Genomic DNA, 14,553 nt, shown 5'->3' with positions numbered 1-14,553 from the left:
TCAGATTTGAACTCAGGTCCTCCTGATTCCAAGGCTGGAGTTCTATCCACTGTGCCACCTAGCTGCCCCTTGTCATTTTTACTCTTAACCTTGTTATTTCCAGTCTGCTATGTACTTTATTTTGGCTAAAAGAAATGCATGTAAAATAAAGGAATAGAGGGTTTTTTAACCTGTAATCTGTGAACTTTTTTATATTTATTTTGAAAACTAGATTACACTATAATTGGTTTTTGTTGTAATCCTGTATTTTATTTTATTTATTTTAAAACTATGCTGAGGAATCCATGGGCTTCACTAGACTGGCCAATGGGTCAATAACACAGAAAAAGTGATTATCTCTAAAAACTCTTGGAGTTAGGAGATTTCAGTGATTGACAAGGTTTGAAATACTGATGATGAAATTTTTGTTGATTAAGGGAGGTTTTGACAAGAGAACTTTGTTTAGCAAGTGATAATTAGGCTGGTGTCCTAGAATAACTAAGAGAAAAAACACAGTAGTTGAAAATAGACATTAGGCACATAGTTGAAATGTCATAAGTAGGATTTTAGAGTGTTTAGCTTAAAGGGACTCAGAGTTGAAATTGAGTGTGTATTTCCTTGTCTTTGTGGGTAACCTGAGAGTGGACAAGGACTGACCCGTGCAGGGGGGAATATCTCCCCTCCCCCCCTCTACCCCCATTTCCAGGTAGGATGGAGGAGAGGACACAGAAAGACAAAGACTTTAGAGGGACTAGAAACTGAAAATAAAATTAAGAAAATGTTTAGTATGCCTGTCAGTCCAAAATTTCTCTCTTTTCCCCCTTACACACACACACACACACACACACACACACACACACCCCTGTGAGAAACTTTTATCTCATATTGAGCTTGTTGTTGTTGTTGTTCTTTCTTGAAGAGGGCCAATGATATCAGCAGTAAATCGGGTTTAAGTGAGGCAGAACTGCTCACTCATCAGCCTCACTCTTCTCCAAAGTCATTGAAGTCCAGTGGTAAGAGAAAAGTTAAATATTTTAAATCAGACAACGCAGAGGAGAATCCTGAAATCTTCCAGGCTAGCTCACTGTAGACTATCTATTATAGATATTCCTCTTCCTTCTCTGGAGGACTCTATTTAAAATTTTAGTGTTTCTGTCCATTTGGCTTACTTATTGTGGTAATTGGTATCATATGATGCTAGTTGACTTCTATTTTTTGCCATACTGTCTTCCAACCTTACCACCACCACCACCACCACCACCACCACCACTTCTTCATCATCTTCGTTGTCATCGCAGTTGGGGTTAAGTGACTTGCCTGGGGTCACACAGTTAATAAGTGTTTGGTCTGAGTTTAGATTTGAACTCAGGTCCTCCTGACTTCAGGGCTGGTGCTCTATCCACTGCATCCATTACTTCTTATTGAAGAGGAAGTATTTCCCCAAACATATTTAGCAATTTTGTTATTCCAGAATAAAAAAAAATTGGTCAAGTTGTATACAATAACTCCTAGGTAGTTTCAATTGATACAGTATTACACCTACAAATTAGTTTCAGTAGTATTTTAGTAAATGATAATAGCTAGTATTTTTATAGCACTTTAGGATTTGCAAAGCACTTTTCAGATGTTATCTGATTTTATTCTCAGAGCAAACATATGAGGTAGGTGCTGTTGCTATTATTATCCTCATTTTAAAGATGTGGAAACTGAGACTGAGGTGACTAGCTCAGGATCACACAGCCAGGAAGTTTCTAAGGTGAGGTCTCTACTGTGCCACCTACCTGCCTGTAATAATAATCGGAATTTATATAGAGCTTTTTAAAGGTTTCAAAACACTTTATACATGTTATCTCTCAATTCTCATAACCCTGGGAGGTTGGTACTATTATTATGCCCATTTTATAGATGAGGCAATCTAGAGGTTAAGTGACTGCTCCAGCGTCTTATAGCTAGTAAGTATCAGGACAGGATTTGAACTCAGAACTTCTTGACTTCAAGCCTCAGTTTTCTCATTATAAAATAGTAATAATAAAAGCACCTACCCTACTGTGTTTTTTTTGTATCAAATGAGATAGTATATGTAAAGCACTTTGTAAACCTTAAATAGCTGTGTAATTGCTATTAATGTTATTGTATTGTTTTCATGCTTGTTTTAGTTTGATAGGGAATGTTTTAACATACAAGTTAAATACAAGTCTGGGATTGTATTTTAGTAGATGCACTTCTGTATGTTTTATGCATTTTAGGAGTAGGGGAAGATTTAGGGCAGGGGCAGAGAACTTGAGAGGCCAAAGGTTCTCCACCCCTGATTTTGGGAGAAAGACAGAGTCCCATTTAAAATCGAGTTTAAAATGTCTTTAGGACCTCCAGATCCAGACTTTTGGGCTAGATAGTTGGAGATGCAAGATTGGAGGTCAGTGGAGAGGTTGGAGCAGGATGGTGGATTTGAGAATTGTCAGCATAGAGATGGTAATTAAATCCACAGGAACTGATGAGATCACTAAGTGAAATAGTATAGAAGGAGCAGAGAAGAAAGCCCAGTCATGGGCTTACATGAAGGCATGTATAGTTACTTGAGTATAATCTAGAAGAGAATTCAGCAGAGCTGACTGAGAAGGTTCATTAGATAGGAAGAGAAACAGGAGAGTGGTGTACTGAAAATGCAGAGAGAAGAGAGAACCAAGGAGAAAAGAATGATCAGCACTGTCAGAGGCTGTAATCAAGGAGAATGAGGATTGAGAAAAGTCCATTGGATTTGGCAAATAAGAGATAATTGGTAACTTTGGAGAGAGTAGTTTCCATGGGGAAGATCAGAAGCCAGATTGTAAAGGATTAAGAAGAGTGAAAGATAAGGTGGAGGTATCTATTATAGATGAGAATTTAGCTACAAAGGGCAGAAGGCAGTATAGGATGATAGTGGGGATGGAAGGGAAGGATCAAGTGATGATTTTTTCAGAATGGAGAAGACTGGCATGTTTGTTAGTCAAATGATTTAGGGGTATGAGAGGGACAACTTTTGAAGATATGGGATCACTTGAACAAGTAGTGAGAGGTTAGCCTTGCTAAGGCCACTGGAGTCAGGAAGACTCATTTTTGTGAGTTCAAATGTGGATCAGGACTCTTACTGGCTATGTGTGTGACCCCTGAGCCAGTCATTTAACCCTGTTTTCCTCAGTTTCTTGTCTGTAAAATGAGCTGGAGAAAGAAATGGCAAACCACTCCAGTATCTTTGCCAAGGAAACCCCAAATGGGGTCAGGAAAAGTCAAACACAAGTGAAAAAAACTCAACAACAACAACAAAGCCTACTTCAATTTGGGACACAGGGATTAAGAAGATAGTAGCATAAGACATTTGATTGATAAGATATGAGGAAAAGAGAAGAAGCTCATGGCACATGACCTTTTTTTCCCTTATAAAATATGAAGCAAATTTCTCTGCTGAAAGATTGGGAGAAGACTATGGTAATTTGAGGAGTGGTGAAAATATTTGAAAGAGCCACTGTGGAGAATTAGGACAGTGAGTTGTTAAGGGAGATTTAGTAGGATTTTCTAGCTGTAATAAAGCCCCAGTTGAGATTGTGTAACATAAATTGGTAGTAGACCCCCTCAGAAAGGTTTTGTAATTTCTCTCCATCTTCTTTCAGCATTACATGTGTAGGAATGAAGATAGTGAATGAGTAGTGATTGGTGGGAGCTATGTGAAGCTGAAGTGTAATGGGCAATGTGATAATTCAGTAATTATGTTGTCTTTCTTGGCTTTATCTCTTCTTGGATTAAATGTTAGGATAGGTGTCAAGGTGTTTAGTAGATAGTGGAAGTTACTGAGAATTATGTAGTGTAGACTTTGTCATTCAGCAGTCAATCAAAAAGCATTCATTAAACATCTGCTAAGTACCAGGCACTGTGCTAATTGCTGGGTATACAAAGAAAGATCCCCCTCTCCCCCAAAACAAAACAAAACTTCTTTGCTTCCAATCTAAAATGGAGGAGACAACATTCAAACAACTGTACAAACAACATGTATACTAGATAATTGACAGAGAAAAGGGCTTCTAAAATATTTGCTTGAATCCATCTAATTCATTCTGGACTAGTGCCTTTTTTCTTTGGTAGCTCTTTTATAGCTTGTTCCATTTAACTTTCTGAAATAGAGTTGAATTGAATGTTCGTTTCATAGTCACATCAAATTCTCAGTTTTGCCACCATACTCTTAGTGTTGATCATTCCCTATTCCATGTTAATTGTGAATTAATCTTGTTGATTTTATGTTTTGCTAATATTTTCCTCCTTTTTTGGATCAAATTAGCTAAAGCTTTGTCAGTGGGTTTTTTTTTTGTGAAACAGCTTTTAGTTTTGTTTAGTCTTTCTGTTGTCCATTTTATATGTTTCTTCTCTAAGATTTCTGTTCACTAATTTGATTCTGTTTTTAAAATTTTCATGCTTAGTTCATTAATCCTCCTTCTAATTTAATATACATTTTCAGAGATGAAGACTGTTTTAGCTGCATCTAAAATTTGAGTATGTTGTATCAGTGTTATTATCATCTCATTAATACATATCATGTATTAATGCTTCATATTATTATTTCTATGCTGTTTTTTATTCATTCACTTCAAGATGCTATTATAAAGTCTCCATTTGTATCTGTATTTTCTGCTTGTGTACATTGTAATGGCTGTAATTTTCTGTGCCCTATGTAGTAGTCATATCTGGTCAACAAGCATTTTATTAAGCACCTGCTATGTGCCAGATGCTTTGCTAAGTGTTAGAAATACAAGGAAAGGCAAAAAATGTGGTTCCTGGCCTCAAGAAGCTTGTGATTTAATGGGGGAAACAATATGCCAAAATTAAATACAAATGAGATATAAAGGATAAATTTGAGGTGGTCTTAGAGAGAAGGCACTAGCATTGAAAGGAGGTAGGGACCAGGAAGGCTGATTTGAAGTCATTCTACTACAAAATTGAAATGAAATGACACACCTGGAACATTTAGCAGTTAAGAAAAGGAGGTTTACTCATCCATGTCAGGGAAAAGATGTTAAATTGAATGAAATTTTCCTGCCTGTGTTTGTCCGTGATGATTGTTGTGCCAGTTAAGAGCTTAAGAGAACAGCTGGATATTTTTGAACCCTGGCAGTTTTGAAGATAAGTCAGGGAACTGGATGGAGCCTTCTTGCCACTTAAGTCTCCAAGAGAGTTTCAAAACCTTTTAAGGAAAAGAACTGTTCCAACTCATTTTGGTAATTGCTTTAGATATTCTTCCTACCCCATCTTGGCCTATTTTTGCAGAAGCATCTTGTAATACTGAGAAGTCTTTATATATGGAGACAACTAGGTAATTGTATTGTAGGGAATAAAGCGCTGGACTTGCAGTCAGAAAGACCTGAATTCAGATATACTTTTTAGACTCATTGCATTTGTGACTCTGGACAAATTACTCAATCTTTGTCTTCCGAAGTCTTGTAGTCTGAAAGACTTGAATTCACATGTACACTTTAGACTCCTACTAGATGTGTTACTCTGGAACTTAACCTTTGTCTATCTCAGTGTTCACATTTGTAAAATGAGGTAGTAATTGTACCTGCTTCCCAGGGTGATTGTGAGGAATGAATAAGATAATATTTGTACAGCACTTTGCAGACCTCAAATCGCTAAATATTCACTATAATTTATATTATTTAATGTGTGTATTCAGTAGATACCATAAGTCTCTCAAACTTTACTGCAGGAATTCCTTCAATTCACTCTTTCATTATCTTTTTTATCTTTTACATTTACTTATCCATCTCTTATAATTATCTTATTATCAACATCTTTTTGCAGTTCAGTTAATTTTTTTCTTTACATAGATGCTATAGCATTTGTTTTATATAGATCTAACATTAATATTTCATGTCTGTGGTATCTTTCTGTACAACGTAGTTCACCTTTTTTACCTCTCTTGTGAATCTTTTATTTCATAGCATAATTGCAGTTCTACCCTAATCTAATTTTAAGAAATTCACTTTAATAAATATAAAGTAAAATGAACTTTGATATATAAATTTAATTTAATATGTAAATTAGAACAGAAAAAGAATTATGTGAAAATTGGCTCTATCACATACTGTTTGCTTTTCCCTTTAAGTATGACTAAATCAGCATGTAACTTTTGAAGTAGTACTGCTTGTCTGTGTTTCCTTCTGTCCTTTTGCTTTTTTTTTTTATACATTAAAAAATGCTTCTGCGACCCTATTTTTCCTTTTGGCTTTTTTTTTTTTTGGCGGGGGGGATAGCAACCTTATTGCTAATCTTTCTTCCTTTCTTCTCCTTCCACTCCCTTTGAAAAACCAAAATGAAAACAAAACCCATGTAACATGTCTATTAAAGAAAAGTTCCCACATTAACTGTGTTTTATTTTGCCTATTTGAGTCTGTCACCTCCCTCTAGGAAGTTGTTGGTAATTGTTGTGGTCAGAATTCTTAAGTCTGTCAGAATTATTATTCTGTACAATCTTGTTTTTGTAATAATTGTTCTCCTAATTTTGCTAACTTTCCTCTGCATCAGTTCACACACAAGATATCTTCCTAGTTGTCTCTGAAACTGTTCATCAGTTCTTATAAAATAGTATTTTCTTTACATTCATTTACCATAATTTATTCAACATTCCCAAGCTGTTGGACACCCCTTAGTTTCTAATTCTTCATCACTATAAAAAGAATTGTTACAGATATTTTTGTACATATGGATCCTTTGCCATTCGTTGATCTCTTTTGGTGGGAGTGGGGAGGTGGAGTTAGGGTGTAGTGCTGAGTCTGCGCCAGTAATTTTTTAAGGAAGGGAGTTACTGTTTCAAATTGCTTTCCAGAATGGTTGGATGAATTAGTAGTGCCACCAGCAGCACATTAGTGATCCAGCATTCTAACATTGACTTTTTGGCCATTTCCCTTTTTTGTTGTTGTTGATACCTTTACCATTTTGCTGTGTTTGAAATGAAATCTCTATATTTTGATTCACATTTCCCTTATTACTATATAATCCATTTTTCATAGTAATTGTTATTCTGTTAGGATTCTTTTGAAAATTTGTTCTTATTTTCTGACCGCTTACCTATTGGGGAATAACTTTTATTCTTATAGATTTATTTTGATTGACTTTGTGTTGGCTATTTGAAAGTTGGATATTTCCTACAAATGTTTTTTTTCCAGTTCATAGTTTTTTTAAAAAATCTTGGCTGCACTGATTTTAACTTTTTAAAAATTTCAAATAATTATAATTTTCTCTATCATCTGTTATGATCTCCTTCATTCCTTGTCTTGTAATTCTCTTGGTAGCCATACATGTGAAAGGCACATCCGTTTTCCTTCAATTTTTTTATGTTGCATGACCCTTTTAATTTAGGCCCCCATGTCTATTTCTTTCCATCTTTTAAAAAAATTTTTTTGGGGGGGAATTGGGGTTAAATGACTTGCCCAGGGTCATACAGCTAGTAAGTATCAAGTGTTTGGTCTGAGGCTAGATTTTAACCCAGGTCCTCCTGATCCACTGAGCCACCTAGTTGCCCCTGTTTCTTTCCATCTTGATAACTTGCTGCCTTATGTTGTGGATAGTGTCATCTGTGACACTCATTTGGCTACCTTGAGTTTAGCTGCCATGTGTAAGTGCTTTCATTATATAGTTAATTAAGACCTAGGATTGCCCTAGGTGGATAGAGGGCTACATCTGGAGTCAGGAAGACTCATTTCAAATCCGGCATTAGACATTTATTAGCTGTATGATTCTGGGCAAGTCACTTAACCCTGTTTGGCTCAGTTTCCTCATCTGAAATGTAAGCTGAGGAGGAAATGGCAAACCAGTCCAGTGTCTTTGCTAGGAAAACTCCAAAATGGGATCACAAAGAGAGTCAGACATGACTGAAGTGACACAAATACAACAACAACAAAAAAATTGAAATTTGAGAATATGCTAAAATTGGAAAAAAATAAGCAAATGTCTCTTGAATGATGTTAAGAACTAAAAAACTTGCCCAACAAATGTAATACCTTATCAGTAGATTACAATTTGTGATACAATATAAGGTGCTAATACTAAGTCTTTTAAATTTAGCCCAAATCATGACAGTTCATTTCATACTTCTATGCAAGTATATTTGTATACACACTTTACTTCCAGTGATAAAGTATGGTGACTTTAGATTCTTGTGAACCTTTAATATGTCTTATTTGTAATAGTAATTCTCATATTCCTTATGGCAACCCTGTGAACATAGAAAGCACTCAGTATATAATGGATCATTTATATCATTTGAGAGAATAAAATTTCAGGAAAGCTCTAAAATCATGATCAGTTCAATAGGCATTTAAAAATAATTACCAAGATAGAAAGATATATAAGAATTTCTGAACCCATAAAGCTAACAGTCTAGCAGGGGAGTTATACCAGACATACAGCTATTGTACAAAGCTGAAGATGAGAAATAAAAACAACTTACTATATAAAGGATATGGAATAAAAGGATTTCTACCTGTGGAAGAAAAGGCATTTTTGCTTGGTCTTAACAGGAGGGTAAGACTTTCGATAGGCAGTGATCAAGCAAAGAAGGCATTCTATTTGATGGTTTTAGGGAGTTGTATGAGGAAAGCATGAAAGTAGGAAAGATAAATAAGTAACATTTGGCTGGGTTGCAGAGTTATGTGAAGAGAAATGTGAGGGAAAGCTGGAGAGGTTGGTTCAAGCCAGATTGTGAAAGGCCATGAGTATTAGGGACATAAGTGAAGTAAAAGACGATATTGTCACAAAAATTAATACTTGGGGAGACCCAAGTATGTTTACATCTCTAAAACAAGTTCCTAATTCTGCTGCCTCCTTTAAACACTAACCCTCTCTGTCTCTTTTTCAGTACTAACTGGTTGAAGAAGTGCCATGCTTCTACACCAACTCTTTTGCTTTTCTGTAGCTTGTAACCTGGTATTTCATTCCCAGCAGTCACCTAAAACAGTCTTCACTAGGCTCTGTCTTCAAGGTCACCAGCAGCCTCACTCACAGAGTTCAAGGACTATTTCTAATTGATCTCTCTTTCTTGGACTTCTCTATAGATTTTAGCATTTTCTGTCCCGCTGCTACTGTACCCTCTGAGAAGGACCACTGAGCCCTTTTGCTCTGTTTTTTGGGAATGGGTGTCCTCACATTCACTTTTTTATCTCTTTTGTCCCCTGTCTCTCTTTTTCTCCCATACATTTTTTTTCCCCAAAAACTCAACCAAATTACCACATTGCTTACTCTTTCCCCATTTGCTTCTCTGGTGTTGTCTTCCCCATTAGAGAATAATCTCCCTTTAGTATTTACTGCAATTCTGCTTTGCTCATAGAGCACGAGGTCTTTGCTGCAGGCACAGTATCCTTTGCCAGTGTCATGCAGTCCATTCCAGAGTTCTTCAGAGAGACCTTGAAAGTGTCCTTGTATCACTTCTGACCTCCATGTGAGCGCTTGCCTTGTGGGAGTTCTCTGTAAAATGGTCTTTTAGGCAAACATACATTTGGTATTTGAATAACAGGGCCTGCCCATTGGAGTTGTGCACATGGTAGGCACCTATTAAATGCTTTTCATTTGTTCTAATATAATCTCTTCCCTTGACTTCACTATTCTGGAACTCCTACCTTCCAAAACCACTCTGGTTTTCCTGTACTGGTTTGTCCTAACCCTTTAATATTGTTGTTATTGGAGTTGAATTTTTATTGGGAAGGAACCAGTGGAGAAATGGAGCTTGACTTGCTTTTCAGAGAAGTGATGTTTGGGATAGGAAGACTCTGAAGTAGGTAGGTGGGAATCAAATGGAGAAAACAAGTAAAGAATTGAGTGAGCGTTTAGCAGCATCATTGAGATAGGATGGGAAGGATAGGGGATTAATGGTATTCAAACTTGATTGCTTTAATCTTTTCAGTAGAAATGTTTGTGTATATGAATAAAAAGTTTCCAGATTATGATAAGAACCTAGTTGAAGACATATAGCATAATTTATAATAGATCAGAGTGATTTTTTGTGATTTGGCCACGGGGTTTGAAAAAATGTTTTCAAGATTTGAGGAATGGGGAAAAGTTAAGGGACACTAGCAATCCCATAGTGTCCTGGTGCTGTCCATGGTACCTGCAGTTCAAACATGGAATTTTATTTATTTTGTTAAGAAATCACCTGATTTTCTCTCTCTACTTTTCTGATCAGGAAGTAGCTTCATTTTTCCTCTTTGCATCCACCCCTCCCCCAGTTATGGTCTAGAAGAAAGGGAGTGGTTTGAGAAGGGGATGCATACTTTTCTTTTCTCCACCAAGTTCATGTGCTTTGTATGTGATGTAATTCCTCAAATTGTTTCTTATTCTTTGTTTACCAGCGACTACATCTTTTATAAATATATAGTAAATATATTATGAACCTTGAAAAGAGTAACTTATTTTTGCAGAGGACATCTTTATTTAGTACAATTGGTTAATATTTTTACCTCATATAAAAGATAATCTGAGGGAGAAAATTCTTTGGGAATGAGAGAGAGAGATGTCTGTGGTTGTAAAATGTTAATAGATCTGCATTTATAGGAGCTTTAGTTTTTTAAGCTTTTAAAGAAGTTTCTTGTTAATTTTTTATTGAATAAGTTTTGTAATTTTTAGACTGGTTATCCAAGCAAACATTTTTTAGATTAAAATATTTATTTTATTTTGAAAATATTGTAATTAATTGTACTTTTAACGCTGGTCTGCCAAAGAAGGATTGAATATGACAAAATCAAAGATTTAGAAATTTCATGTTTCAGAATTATAATTTCTGAAAGTTTAAGGGTATAACATTAAGAGTTTGATTGGTTAATTATTATGATTTTGTGTATATGTTGTAGTTAATAAAAATAATAATAGCAATTGAAAATCTCCCTTAAGAAATTTGTTTGGGAAATTTGTTTTTTTTTCTTTCTCTTGATTTATGGATTTTGAATTTATGATTGTGAGAAAGATATTTTTTGTTACAATTAGATTCTTATTAGGAATTTCTTTTTTTTAAAGAACATTTAAAAATTGATGGTCATTTGCCTTTCATCAGTAGTTAAGGTGCTATAAGAGGATATAGTCCTTTTCCTCAGTGCTATTCATGAATTGAAACTAGTGGAGACAGTGCTTAATTTCTTATTTTGGCAACTTCAGTTTTGGGAAGATAAAGCCATTTTGGAATTCATTTCTTTCAATTTTATCTCTTCTGACCTCTCCTCCTTTTTCGCTTGTGCATTCCCTTACCAAAGCTCCTAAACTAATGAGTGAGTTGGAATGGCTTTTCAAATCTTATTTCTATCTCTGTTCTTCATTTACCCCAGTCACTTTTTGTTGTTGTTGTTGTAGTCATTTTCCTTATACCAAGACCAAGTATCTGGAAAGAAACCAACTTTTTGCTTTTCTAAACAATTTGTATATTAGTTTGAATATAAGAAGCACTTTCCATGCCAAACAATATTTGCACAGAATCTATGTGACCAACATGGTATTATTTTTCAGTGTATACACATACATTTTTTTCCTCTTTCAAAGATTAGCCTATCTTTGTGGATATTCTAGACTCTATACTATATTCTAGGGTAGTCTTTCTTTAAACCAGTGTAGACTTTACTTGAGCTGTCTAGAACCGTTATCACACTTATGTCAGTACCTCAAATTGATGGGTAAGTTTGTAAACTCATATGTTTTCATCCTGTGATGCTTTCTTTTAATACATTATCTATTATTGCTTATTCTCATGTCATGTTATTCAGTCATTTCAGTCATATTGGACTCCTTATGACCCTTTTGAGGTTTTCTTGGCAAAGATACTGGAATGGTTTGCCATTTCCTTCTCCGGTTCATTTTACAGATGAGGAAAATGACTTGTCCAGGGTCACAGAGCTAGTAAGTGTCTGAGGCTAGATTTGAACTCAAGTCTTTCTGACTCCAGGCATGGCGCTCTATCCATCGCATCACCTAGTTTCCCATTTGCCAGCATACATACCTTTTATTTCAGTATTTATCAAGGTATTTTATAGTTTAAAAAAAAAAGTTGAGGCCCCTTTATGGAGAGCTTTGAAAATCTAGACCAGGTATAGGATGAAGGGAAATGAGTAGATTGGAAGGTTTTTCAGTAATTGAACTGTAAGGTGATACAGGGCTGAATCAAAGTGATGTTGTTAGTAATGCGACCCCCCCCCCCCCAACACACACACACACAGACACAATTATAGGCATTGAAAAGGAAGAATTCATGATTTGTTCTTAGACTGTGTTGATTTGCACGTTGAATTGAGTAGAAGATAAAGGAAAGGGAAGATTTTTACAAAGCTCTTGGGGAGGGAGGGAGAAAGAAAAAGAAAAATAAGAAAGTTATATGATAACGTATTTAAAAGGAATTGCAAGTTGTACAATATAAATTTATAGTTTCATGTGTAACCATCTTTTTTTTAATGTACTGTTATGGAAATGCTTATTTTATTTCTCAAATATGGCATAAAATAAAAAACAAAGCTATTCTCCATTCAATCTGTTGATATATTCTGGCCTCACAAAGATATGTAGTTGGAAAAGGAAGGATAACTTTAATAGTCACTTAATGTCTTAATATTTTTATGAAAATAGTTTTGATTTCATACACACCCTGAAAAGAGGTCTGGTACCACAGGAGTCCTCAGATGGCACTTTGAGAACCATGCCCCAGAATGTACCTCTGATTGTCTCATAAGATCCTCTTTTTCTTCCAGTAATATTAAGTTCTTGTTGCTTCTAGGATAAAGTATTAGATCACCAATGCTGTCTTTTGCAAATTTTACATCAGATCAACAAATATCTTATTAAGTGCCACTTGACATAACAGAGAAAGGCAGAAAATGATGATCCCTGCTCTCGAGGACCTAACATTGTAATGGGGAAGAAAACATACAAAAAATTATGTACAAATAGAACAATTGGAAGTAATATCAGATAGAAGGCAAAAAAATGTCTAGGTGATTGCTAGGAAAATGGGAAAAGAGTCATCCAGGGATGAATGGACTCATTTTTTTTAGTAAAGTAAGGACACTGGGAGGTTGGGGGAAGGTTGCCATTGAAACCTGAGGAGGGTTGGAATAGCCACTATCTTAAGTGAGTTAGTATTTGGTTTGGGGAGAATTGCCTTTTGTAAATGGATTTACCTATAGCAGGGATGGGGGGGGGACGGGGACGACCAGTGGCTTCAAAGCCACTTGGGACCTTCTAGGTCTTTGGGTGCAGCCTTTTGACTGAGTCCAAGTTTTACCAAACAAATCCTTTTATTAAGGGGATTTGTTCTGTGAAGTTTGGATTCAGTCAAAGGGCCTCACTTCAGGCCCTACAGGGCCACATGTTGAGGCTGCTGGTTCCCCAACCCTGCCCTATAGCAAGGACTCAGTTGAGATTATGTAACATATTTTTGGTGGACCCAATTATTTTGTATCAAATTCAGCCTAAATTTGGGAACCAAGCAGACCAAACAGTAGTTCTCTTTTAGCCTTTTAAAATACTTAATAGATTCAATAATTTTAAGTGAGAAAGGGACCTTAAGAGATATTTTTCTAGGACAGTGGTTCTTAACTTGTGGGTCAGTATCACCGATTATTACTATTAGTTATGTAATTAATCATTAATGTCAATAAAATATTTTAAAACTATATTTTATATAATTGGTTTCTTTGTAATACTCTGTATACTTTTAAAAACATTATTTTGAGAAGGCATCTATAAGCTTCAGACTTAGAGACACATCAGTGACACAAAAAAGGTTAATAATCCTTGTTTTAGGCCAGCCCATTCATTTTACAAGTAAGGAAATTGAGTGATTTACTCTTCCTCAGAGGTGACATACACCCTATTTCTGGTCTTGATGTCTTTACACAGGCTCTCCCTCATGAGTAGAAGATACTCCTTCCTCACTTTAGTCTTTTACTCCCTAGTCTCTTTCAAAGCATAGCTCAAAACTTCACTAACTACATAAGGCCCTTTCTGTTTTACTCCTTGCTAGTACCTTTCTCTCCGCATTGCCTTGTAATCATTTTTTATATGTATATGTACTGTTTCTTTTTCATCTTTGTTATTTCTAGCACAACACTGCTGTGCCTGTTATAGTGATGTTTAATAAATATGGATTGGTTGGTTACCCGTTTCAGGCCTAGCTCAGCTACATTAACTAAAACTGGTGTTCTTTTCCTTATAGTACACTGCTTCCATCTGTAGAAGAGAACTACTTAGTCCTCTTCCTTTTCTTCCTCTCTCCCCCTCCTCTTTTTGCTTAAGGTCTTTTAAAATATTAGGCAAAATTTCAGGGTTTTCTGTGGAGAAGATTTAATAGTGCATATTATTTGGCATATTTGAGGTCCTCATTCAAAGAGTGTGCTTTCATTCAGTTGTGATTTTTAAGGGGGGGAAATATATTCCTTAGTACATTTTTTTTAACATGTTGATGGAGGCTGTATTTGTAAAATTACCAATATAATTTTGTAACTGGAAGTTAGTAAATTGATAATTTAGTTTTTCTCTTTATACAGAGGAGGAAAATGAACATCAAGGTTATATGTTTTATCAGAA

General features: G+C 35.5%; 1 protein-coding gene across 4 annotated transcripts in view; it reads left to right on the top strand.

Annotated features, from left to right (window-relative positions):
* The window catches only part of KDM6A (lysine demethylase 6A), a 266,362-nt gene that overhangs the window by 80,255 nt on the left and 171,554 nt on the right, over positions 1-14,553 (top strand). The gene's annotated exons all lie outside the window — the stretch shown is intronic.

This window comes from Phascolarctos cinereus, unplaced genomic scaffold (assembly GCF_003287225.1).
Source record: "Phascolarctos cinereus isolate Bilbo 61053 unplaced genomic scaffold, phaCin_HiC Scaffold_726;HRSCAF=1367, whole genome shotgun sequence".
Taxonomy (NCBI): domain Eukaryota; kingdom Metazoa; phylum Chordata; class Mammalia; order Diprotodontia; family Phascolarctidae; genus Phascolarctos; species Phascolarctos cinereus.
The sequence above is the reverse complement of the archived record's forward strand: the minus strand, read 5'-3'. Positions and strand labels throughout refer to the sequence as shown.